We start from the raw sequence: 9,675 nt of genomic DNA on the forward strand, positions 1-9,675 counted from the left end.
TGAATGCAATGATAAATACTCCCTCCATTCTAAAAAGTAAAGCTGCTCAATGTTATCTACATACGGTTGTATCTAGATATGCTTTTAGCGTGTAGATACATCCATATCTAAAAAAAGACAAGCATCTTTTTTTAGGACAGAGGGAGTAACACTTTTGGTTAAACTAAAAATGATGCCCTCGCACTTGCAAGGGCTAACTTGCTAGTTTTTCCAAAGGTAATTTGCAGCGGGCGGAAGCTACCAAATAGCATAGAAATAGCTCATTTGGTCACTAACTTACAGTATGTTTAAAGAGACATATCAATAATCATCAACAGTCACAAAAAAAGGACAAATCATCATATACACCACTTGGGCAATGTTTAAGAAATCGTGAATCGCTAACTTATCGATCAGCCTTAAAATGGAGATTAATCGCTTATCGGACGATTAATCGATTTTAACGGTTGGCCATTTATCGGCTTAATTTTTTGTAAATTTTAATTTTCAGCACTAAATTTTATATAATATGCTTTTTTTTTTGAAATGATAATATGCTATCCATGGATAATATTGAAGCATTGAACAGAAGTATTACCTTGATTTCTTCCATTCAAATATATAAAAATGAAAATTTTGAGTTAATGTATAGTTCTACAAGACAATAGAACAAAAATAACGACTGCCAGACCAAATTTCAGCGAAATTTCATTGAAAATCGGCCAAAATATCGATTATCGGACTGAAAATCGGCCAAAATATCGGTGTAGCGATAAATTAGCCGAGATGCTAAAATCTTATCGCTTACCACCCGATTCACGATAAATCGGCCGATCCCTACCTCCTCAGCGTTGTTATATATCACGGGCTCTGGAAAATAACGGAGAAAGCAAGGCTGAGCACGTATAAAATACGTACTCCGCAAGTCGCCGGGGGTGGAGGGGTGGCATGTGATTTTAAAAGGAAAATAAAAACCCAATGGCTACTAAGCCGTCCGATCGGCAGTACTTTTAGGAGAAAAACTTCCCCGATTCCCCGTTTGTTGGAAAACCATATTTTTATTTACGAAATCTGCTGGCGGCAGACAACGTGGGATCTTACATCCTGTGTTAGAGGAAGACCCACACGACGTACTTCCAAACCCGGAAGCTGGGAGTGATATCACATTTTACTCTGATCAGAGGTGTACTGCTTTGCCCATAGCGTCACTTGGTCAATTTCGTTCATGCACGCACAACTAGACCAAGGGACCAAAAACCTTTAGCCAGCCCGTACACTACCTCTGCTTTTCCGCCTTGCCTTAATCACCAAAGGCCCGCGGGTCGAGACCCCTAACCGGCGGTCTCGCCCTAGGGTGACTGCACCTACCCGGCTACAGTCCCTTCTCACCCGTGCAGAGGTAGCTACTTGGCATGGTTAATCGGTTAAGCCCATCCCATTCCAGGTCTATGATCAGAATGGGTTGCGCCGTTTTTGAAGTAAGCGTCAGTTGGTTATGTTTTTATTAGATAATCCCTGTGTAGAGGAGCCTAACTTCCAAAGGCAACCCTAACCGGGATGCTTCCACCAATTCCAGCTCTTCCACCCACCAAATATTTAAAACACAGCCCTGCCCGGGTTTTGATGACATACCTCATACAGTCCACCGGATCTGGTCCATTCGCCAAATCGGCGGATCTTTTCGATCCACTTCTCATATTTCATTTAGAAAACCAAAAGCTTTGTTTTTTGGTTCTCATGCGAGATTTTGGAATAAATCATATCCCATAAAACATTTTAGAAAAAAAACATAGGAGTCCGACGACTTGCCTGGCAACGCTCCGACCAACTCGGATACACCGTCAGCGTTCCTAAATATCCATGGTTGACTCCTAATATTTTTTTTCAGAGACAAGCTTTAAGCTTCAGCAATTCAAATCCAACAATCATCCCACACAGTCATACCGTGCAAATAATTTCAGCTAAACAAGTGCTGCTACATGCGGTCGTTCTAGTGTCCTAGCGTTAAAGAAAAATAAATCATGTGTGCATGTACATCAGAGCAAAGCTATTGCATGTATGCCTATGTTTACTGTACCAAACAGTGGAGAGGAAATAAACAAATAGCTTTGGTTGGTACATATGGTACTGGAGTGGTCGAGCCTAGCTACTCATCGAACAAGTCGTCTTCCCCAGCCCTCATTTCTCTCCCCTGCTGCTATTCTCCCTCAAAACACCTAGACGCACCGCCGGCTCGATCTACCTATGTCGGCCATCTCCGGCACCATCGTCACTACCTACGGGATCCCTTCGACCTCTCCTACTGAATCCCTTCGCTTGCTGCCGTCGTGCATCGATCAATGGCCGACAGAACGCACAGCCTTACCAGCCGTACGGCTCGACGACCAGGGTCGTGGCCGACGCAGATGCAGCCCGAGGCTGGACCGACACTCCCGCTGCCGAGGCAGCACCATGGCGAGTATGGTACCAGCTACTACCTCCTACTGCTGACCATCCTCTTCTACAACTATGTAAGTGCTAATCCCCTTTCGTTGTGTATATGTATCAGTATACTACTAGCAGTAGCTGCAAGCAAGCATGCTGGCACAACCCAGAGCATCATACTAGAAGATTGCTGTGATCTAGCGGAGTGCAATACAACTCTAAAACTCAATCTAGGTCCTAATTAATTTCCTAGGATCAGACCAAGCCTAGCACAATGCAGAGGCAAGTCCCAGATTAATTTTAGTACAAGGAAGTGCAATATAGATAAAATTAATTAATGTGCATTAGTTGTCATACTGATGTAAGATCTTGGATTGATTCAAACTATTACAGATTTTAGTGAAGAAGATGAAGCATGCTAGTCATATTTTCTGAAATCAATCTATTCTGCTCCATCACTACATTTCAGAGCAGAGTAAATGCTACATGAAAAGGGGAAAAGCACAAGCGGGTGTTGTCCGTGCTAGTACCTCATGAACCACCAGCAAGGATCAATCAGTAAAGACCCAACACAAGAATGCTAGATGAAGAGGCCAGATTCGGTGGAGAAGGGGTGGTCTGAGAGGGTTGTGCTTTGGTGTTGCGGTTATGTTGAACAACGAAAGGGACTGCCTATTTATAGCAAGAGAAATGGCAAGGTCGGTTCCGGGGAGGAGCCAGGTGGTCTGCATGCGAGGCTTCCGTGTGCATGCAGGCTTACATTTGTATTCCTCCTAGCTGTCATTTTTACAAGTGTTTGAGGTTTTGGCTGGCCGTGAGTTGGCTTTTACCTTGCTACTAAGCAGTTGTGAGCAGGGATTAAACTGTAATTTTCGAAATTGTGCTAGGGCTGAAAAGTGAATCCGATGTATAAGAACTTTGTAAGTAGAATTGTTATGATTTTGATGATTGAATTATTTTTAATCTAAGATTAGCGTGAAAGTATGTTTAGCTATATGTGATCAACAGTAATGTCGTAAAAGGGTGTTGTTTAAATTTGGGGTCTTCACATCCCTCCCCCCTTAAAACAAATTTCGTCCTCGAAATTTAGGGTCGCACCTTGAAAAGATGGGGATATACTTCTCCTTTAGATCATCCTCCTTTTCCCATGTTCTTTTTGCATCATATGGTTCCCCATTGCACCATGCAATATCTAATTGTTATATTCCTTAGTTTCTTTTCTCCGGTGTCGAAATATTGGCTAGGATGCTCTTCATGGGTTAGGTTATTTCGGAGGGTTAGCCCATGTTCTGAGACCCTCTCCAACGGTGGGTGGGTTTACACTCTTTCGTAGTTGAGACAATTGAAATATATCTTGAATCCCTTGCAAGTGTGGCGGCAATTCTAGTTTATATGCAACTGTTTCTCTCCTTTTCAAGACTTGATACAATCGAATATACCGCTACTTTATTTTCCTTGTACCCCGAAGTGCTTGAGTCCTTTCATTGACGAGACTTTATGATATACGAACTCACCATATTTTTATTGAATACGGCGCTCATGTCCGCATAAATCTTTTGTCTACTTTGGGCCGTCTTTGCGCACTCTATGTATGTGAACTTTCTTCTCGGTTTCTTGGATCAAGTTGGGCGGTAGGAGTTTCTTCTCTCCAGTTTCTACCCAACATATTGGGGTTCGGCATCTTTGACCGTATAAGTCCTCAAATGGGGACATACCAATACTATTGGTAACTGTTATTGTAGGAGATGTCGGCCAAGGGTAGATGTGTGCTCCATGAGTTACCAAAATCAAGAACGCAAGTTTTTAGCATGTCCTCTATAATTTGATGTACCCTCTCAACTGGACCACTAGTCTATATCCTGTAGATGGTACATGGTACTAAATTTACTAAATTCCAATTTAATGCCCAATGCTTCTTGCATTTTTTTCCAAAACTTGGTTGCATTTTAAAAAAAAAAAACTTGGATATGAACATTGATCCTCGACCTGACACAATTTTTGATGGTGTTCCATGTAGAGCCACAATCTTCTGAATATATAGCTTAGTTGGTTTCTATCTGGATCATCCAGTGGCTAAAGGGATGAAGTGTGCAGATTTTGTGAGCCGGTTTATTATAACCCATATTAATTCTTCCCCTTTTTTGTCTTGGGAAAACTGGTGATGAAGTCCATATGGATCTCATCCCATTTCCATTGAGGAGTAGGGAGAGGTTGTAATAATCCAGATGGACGTTGGTGTTCAGCCTTGACCCTCTTGCAAGTGTCACTCTAGCAATTTCTCCCTTTGTACTTCTCCACCAAAGTATGCTCTTAACATCGCCCTATATTTTTGGATGTGTCGTGTAGGGGGTGGTATGTGCCACCTTAAGTGTTTTTTTTTCTATAATATATTTGGCAAACATATTTAGGTTTTATACCAAAGTGACCTCTGTAATATCAGAAGTGGTAAGCCTGGGTACCTCATATTCTATGATTCTCCGCATAGATTAAACCTCTTTGATGTAATTTTTCCCTAGATTATGTCATGTAAATTAGATACATCATTCTGGTCGCTAGGGTATGTTCGTTGATTTATGCACAAGCTCAACTCCCATCCTTTCCAACTTATTTATCAGATGTATATCAAAGGTTGGGTTCTCCATATGGTTGCATGAGGTTTTTCGACTAAGAGCATCCACAACCACATTTTCCTTTCATGGGTGGTAGTTAATACCAAGGTTGTAATCCTTGATAAGTTATAACTGTAATATTTGTCTCAAGTTCAACTCATTTTGCATGAAAATATGTTTGAGGCTATTATGGTTGGTGTATAACTCACAACGATTTCCATACAGGTAGTGCCTCCACATTTTTCAAGGCAAAAACCAAAAACCACGACTGCTAATTCCAAGCCGTGGGTGGAATAATTCTGTTCATGGCGCTTTTTCTGTCGAGAGGCCTATGCTATGACCCTCCAATATGCATGAGCACACCCCCCAAACCAACTCGAGAGACGTCGCAAAAAAACTGTTTAAGCTTTGCCCGGTATTGGAAGAGCCAGCATAGGTGATGTTGTGAGTAGTTTCCTTAGCTCTTGAAAACTATTCTCAGCCTCTTCATTCCAAATAAAAGGGGTGCCCTTTTTGAGAAGTTTGGTCATAGGAGCTGCTTTTTGGGAGAACCCCTCTATAAATTGTCGATAATATCCCGCTAGGCCAAGTAAGCTGCAAATTTCGTTACATTGGTTGGTGGTTTTGAAGGAGATATGCCCTAGAGGCAATAATAAAGTGATTATTATTTATATCTTTATGTTTATGATAAATGTTTATATATCATGCTATAATTGTATTAACCGAAACATTAGTACATGTGTGATATGTAGACAAACAAAGAAGTCCCTAGTAGGCCTCTTAACTAGCTTGTTGATTAATGGATGATTAGTTTCATAATCATGAACATTGGATGTTATTAATAACAAGGTTATGTCATTGTATGAATGATGTAGTAAGTATCACGGAGTTAGAATCACGGAGTTCAATTGGATGAAGTAAGTATCACGGAGTTAGAATCTTCACCAGATGAAATAGTCAAAGAGTTTTTTGATTTCATCAGAGACGATGAAGAGGCTTGCATTTGCAAGAAATTAAGTGGGAGCGCTAAGACATATTTATAATACTTTATGTAGGTGACATATAGTTGGTTATAAATGATGTAATTATATACTTGATTAAAAGGTTTCATTGAGAAATTAATTTCAATGAAAGGATATGGACTGAAACATATCTAGTGTCAAGATCTATGAAGATAGATAGAAACACAAAATAAGTTTAAGTCAAAGTACATAGAATGGATATTGAAATAGTTCAATATAGAAATATTAAGAAAATGTTCTTGTCATGTGAAGTTTTAACAAGACTTGAGTGTATCTGATACTCAATGAGTAAAAACACATGAGTGATTATAGATCACGAATAATATGTACACAATCAGATATCCTATGCTCTAAGAGTGTTATGATCATGATTCATGTGATGATCACTGAAAAACAGTAAGAATATTCTTGAGTACTTAAGAAGAACCAAGTATATATATATAGTTTTATATGGAGAAATGACAAACAAATCGCTGTAAGGTGATTACACCGATATTTGTTTTGTCACATATAAAAATAAAATTTCAATCTCAAATTAGACTAAGTGTTGTTTTAAAAGGTAGCACAATGAGCTAGAAGTTGTCTATGCTAGATTTAGAAGAGTTCTAAATATTATGACGGATTCTACAAAAGAAGGCAGAATATGTCATTGTTTTGACAATGACAAAGTATGTTAAGTCAAGAGGTTCTTTAAGAACTTGGTGTATTTCGACGTAGTCAGAACTTTGAAACTATATTGTGTGTGACAATATTAGTGACATATTTCAGACCGCGGAATTAAGGTTCCACCAGAAGACCAAACATATTTAATGCCAACTCATTTGGAAATGAGTGATGCGTTGAGACGCAAATGAATTACAAAATACATAACTTTCTGAGCATGTCAGATCCGTTGACTAAAACCTCTCCCGTGAGCAATACATGATAAAGCACCAGAAGGCCAAGGTGTTATATCTTTACAAATGTAAACTAGATTATTGACTCTAGTGCAAGTGGGAGACTGAAGGAGATATGCCCTAGAGGCAATAATAAAGTGATTATTATTTATATCTTTATGTTTATGATAAATGTTTATATATCATGCTATAATTGTATTAACCGAAACATTAGTACATGTGTGATATGTAGACAAACAAAGAAGTCCCTAGTAGGCCTCTTAACTAGCTTGTTGATTAATGGATGATTAGTTTCATAATCATGAACATTGGATGTTATTAATAACAAGGTTATGTCATTGTATGAATGATGTAATGGACACACCCAATTAAGCGTAGCATAAGATCTCGTCATTAAGTTATTTTGCTATAAGCTTTCGATACATAGTTACCTAGTCCTTATGACCATGAGATCATGTAAATCACTTATACCGGAAAGGTACTTTGATTACACCAAACACCACTGCGTAAATGGGTGGCTATAAAGGTGGGATTAAGTATCAGGAAAGTATGAGTTGAGGCATATGGATCAACAGTGGGATTTGTCCATCCCGATGACGGATAGATATACTCTGGGCCCTCTCGGTGGAATGTCGTCTAATGTCTTGCAAGCATATGAATGAGTTCATAAGAGACCACATACCACGGTACGAGTAAAGAGTACTTGTCAGGAGACGAGGTTGAACAAGGTATAGAGTGATACCGAAGATCAAACCTCGGACAAGTAAAATATCGCGAGACAAAGGGAATTGGTAATATATGTGAATGGTTCATTCGATCACTAAAGTCATCGTTGAATATGTGGGAGCCATTATGGATCTCCGTATCCCGCTATTGGTTATTGGTCGGAGTGAGTACTCAACCATGTCCGCATAGTTCTCGAACCGTAGGGTGACACACTTAAAGTTGGATGTTGAAATGGTAGTACTTGAATATGGAATGGAGTTCGAATATTTGTTCGGAGTCCCGGATGAGATCCCGGACATCACGAGGAGTTCCGGAATGGTCCGGAGAATAAGATTCATATATAGGATGTCATTTTATGTGAAATAAAATGTCGCGGAAGGTTCTATGGAAGGTTCTAGAAGGTTCTAGAAAAGTCCGGAAGAAACCACCAAGGAAGGTGGAGTCCACATGGGACTCCACCTCCATGGCCGGCCAGCCCTAGATGGGGAGGAGTCCCAAGTGGACTCCTCCATAGGGGCCGGCCACCCCCACATGGGAGGTGGAAATCCCACCTTTTGGTGGGAGTCCTAGTTGGGCTAGGTTTCCCCTCTTATGGAAGGTTTTTGGTTCGGGTCTTATTCGAAGACTTGGACACCAACACTTGGGGATCCACCTATATAATGAGGGGCCAAGGGAGGGGGCCGGCCACCCCAAGACCACAAGCTGGCCGCCCCCCTTGAGTGGCCGGCCACCCCCTCCCAAACCCTAGCCGCCCCCTTCTCCTCCATATCTCCCGCGTAGCTTAGCGAAGCTCCGCCGGACTTCTTCACCGCCACCGACACCACGCCGTCGTGCTGTCGGATTCAAGAGGAGCTACTACTTCCGCTGCCCGCTGGAACGGGGAGGTGGACGTCGTCTTCATCAACAACCGAACGTGTGACCGAGTACGGAGGTGCTGCCCGTTCGTGGCGCCGGAACCGATCGTGATCAAGATCTTCTACGCGCTTTTGCAAGCGGCAAGTGATCGTCTACCGCAGCAACAAGAGCCTCCTCTTGTAGGCTTTGGAATCTCTTCAAGGGTGAGACTCGATACCCCCTCGTTGCTACCGTCTTCTAGATTGCATCTTGGCTTGGATTGCGTGTTCGCCGTAGGAAAATTTTTGTTTTCTATGCAACGTTATCCTACAGTGGTATCAGAGCCAGGTCTATGCATAGATGGTTGCACGAGTAGAACACAATGTTTTTGTGGGCGTTGATGCTCTTGTTATCTTTAGTTTGAGTACTTTGCATCTTTGTGGCATAGTGGGATGAAGCGGCTCGGACTAACTTTACATGACCGCGTTCATGAGACTTGTTCCTCGTTCGACATGCAATTTGTATTGCATAAGAGGCTTTGCGGGTGTCTGTCTCTCCTACTATAGTGAAGATTCAATTTACTCTTCTATTGAAAACATTAGTATCAACGTTGTGGTTCATGTTCGTAGGTAGATTAGATCTCTCTCGAAAACCCTAAACCACGTAAAATATGCAAACCAAATTAGAGACGTCTAACTTGTTTTTGCAGGGTTTGGTGATGTGATATGGCCATAATATGATGATGAATATGTATGAGATGATCATTATTGTATTGTGGCAACCGGCAGGAGCCTTATGGTTGTCTTTAATTTTCATGTTGAGTAGTATTTCAAAGTAGTTGTAATAGTTGATACATGAGGTGAACAACCATGAAGACGGCGCCATGAACCTTGACGCTACGCCGACGATGATGGAGATCATGCTCATTAATGATGGAGATCATGTCCGTGCTTTGGAGATGAAGATCGAAGGCGCAAAGACAAAAGGGCCATATCATATCACATATGAACTGCATGTGATGTTAATCCTTTTATGCATCTTATTTTGCTTAGATCGCGACGGTAGCATTATAAGATGATCCCTCACATTAATATCAAGATAATAAAGTGTTCTTCCCTCGTATGCACCGTTGTAACAGTTCGTCGTTTCGAAGCATCTCGTGATGATCGGATGTGATAGATTCAA

The 9,675-nt window shown here is 41.1% G+C and overlaps 1 long non-coding RNA gene across 1 annotated transcript; it reads left to right on the forward strand.

Annotated features, from left to right (window-relative positions):
* Positions 1 to 2,042: 2,042 nt before the first annotated feature.
* On the forward strand, positions 2,043 to 3,281 carry LOC139830871 (uncharacterized). The gene is made up of 2 exons (XR_011744376.1): positions 2,043 to 2,489; positions 2,873 to 3,281. It is a non-coding gene; the product is annotated as an uncharacterized lncRNA (long non-coding RNA).
* The last annotated feature ends 6,394 nt before the right edge of the window (positions 3,282 to 9,675 follow it).

This window comes from Lolium perenne, chromosome 4 (assembly GCF_019359855.2).
Source record: "Lolium perenne isolate Kyuss_39 chromosome 4, Kyuss_2.0, whole genome shotgun sequence".
In the NCBI taxonomy this organism is placed as follows: Eukaryota; Viridiplantae; Streptophyta; class Magnoliopsida; order Poales; family Poaceae; genus Lolium; species Lolium perenne.